Here is a 2,097-nt window from a genome sequence, read left to right on the forward strand (position 1 = left end):
ATCACGCGCTTCTGGTTGACCTTGGGATTCAAGGATTCACGGATTGATACCCAGGATCGTGTCTTTCGCCCAGGATTCCCGGGTCGGTTTCGTCCCTAGCATTCAACAGCTGCAGTTCACCTGAAAGGCACAAGCGAAAAATGGTGTGGAAATGCACGCTAAGTTCTCAGCACCGGGCAGTGGGCTTGCCAACGCGGACTCGCATGAAAAATGTCTAATGGTGGTTTGGACTGGGTTTATGGTAATCCTTCTGACCATTGTACATTAGTACTTTCTTTGTAACTTATCATTACTCAAATTGTACCACTTTCTATTCCTCACCAAATCTCAGCTTATTCCTCTTCTCTTCATACCGAATAACTTTTGTTTAAAATGACAGCAAAAGAAATAAGGATGCATACAAACAATACAAATTCTGTACTTCATGAAAGGCGTGTTCCCTTCTTGCTGTGTCGAGTTACGCTGTCAGTGACTTAACGAGCGGTGATCTACCTTTCAGACTACGACGGGATAGGAAGTATCCAGGAGTATATCAGTGAATTAGCGAGCCGTGATCTATCTTTCGGACTACGACGGGGTAGAAAGTATTTAGGAATATATCAAGGAAGATTCCAGGAATGAGATCGATTTGGATTTATTGTGGTGGTAATAACTAACTGTACCAACAAACTGTGAGTTGTATCATCTCGCCTACTTGTTCTCACTTGATTTCGCTACTTTGAACTGGTATTTGTTCACGATATCCACTACATTATTGGTGAGCGCTAGTTTTATTTATCTTTGATCACCTAGAACTCCCGTATTCATTTTTTCTCATTACTATCATGTCTGATTCAAACGATTCACCTATGGACTCGCAAGATACTTTGAGTTTTAGACTACCAGCTTACGGCATTCATCACCCTAGACCGTGGTTTGCTCAGGCAGAGGCAATTTTTGAGTGCCGTCACGTTAGATCACAACAAACCAAGCATAGTTGCGTTGTTGCACATCTTCCACGTGAAGTCGCTGTCGAAATTGTTGACACCATCTACGAGAAACCTGATGTTAACCAACACGATGTACTAAAAGATGCAAGATACTAGAGAACAGCAGCCACCGATGAACAGAACCTCCGTGTTTTACTTGCCGGCGTGGAACTAGGTATTCGTACCCCCGCTAAACTACTCCGACATATGACAGAGCTACGAGGAAAGCAGGCGGTAAATGAGAACATCCTCAAGGAGTTGTGAATGTAAAACCTCCCTGTGGACATAAGGAAGGTCTTGTCGGTTTTCGACAAAGACACAACGCTGCCAAAATTGGCCGAATTGTCTGACCATGAGTTTTCATGCTACGGTGTTAAGCCCTCTCCTTTAGTGCGACCNAACACACACACAGACCGACGTTGAAGCCCTGAAGCAACAAGTTTCAAAACTCTCTCTACAGATTTCCCAAATTTCCGCCAACCTAACTCACTGCTCTCGCTCAAATTCACGTTCTCATGCTACTCGTTCAAATTCATCCTACAACCGCGACAAGTCTACTTGCAGCTGCCGATGTCATCGGAAGTTTGGCTAAAAAGTTCATAATTGTGTCAAATCCTGTAACTTCCATCGTCAACAGGGAAACGACAAGACCAGAGAGTAACTGCGACAACAGTTCTTGGCCCCAACGTAAGTCGCCTTTTCCACGTTATAGATAACCTGACCCACAAGCGTTTCTTAGTCGATACTGGTGCTGAAGTCGGCGTCTTACCGTCTTCATCTAAGGAACTTCACTCAACCACGGCTCTTACACTTCGTGCGACAAACGGGTCTCGAATCCTCACTTATGGCCATCGTTCCATGACGCTTAACCTAGATCTTAGACGCACGTTTCGTTGGGTATTTTTAATAGCCGATGTACAAACTGCTATCCTAAGAGCTGATTTTCTCACACACTTTGGTCTTCTAGTAGACGCGAAAGGTAGCAGACTGGTGGATCAAGCAATCAATTTGAGCGGTGCCGGAATCCAGTGCTGTTCAAAGCCTACTACAATCAAGTCTTCACCCCCGAATTAGCTGGCCCATATGCTGACTTGATCAAGGAATACAAAGACTTATTCCAACCTTCAGC

The sequence above is a fragment of the Opisthorchis viverrini genome (assembly GCF_000715545.1).
Source record: "Opisthorchis viverrini unplaced genomic scaffold opera_v5_92, whole genome shotgun sequence".
Taxonomy (NCBI): Eukaryota; Metazoa; Platyhelminthes; class Trematoda; order Opisthorchiida; family Opisthorchiidae; genus Opisthorchis; species Opisthorchis viverrini.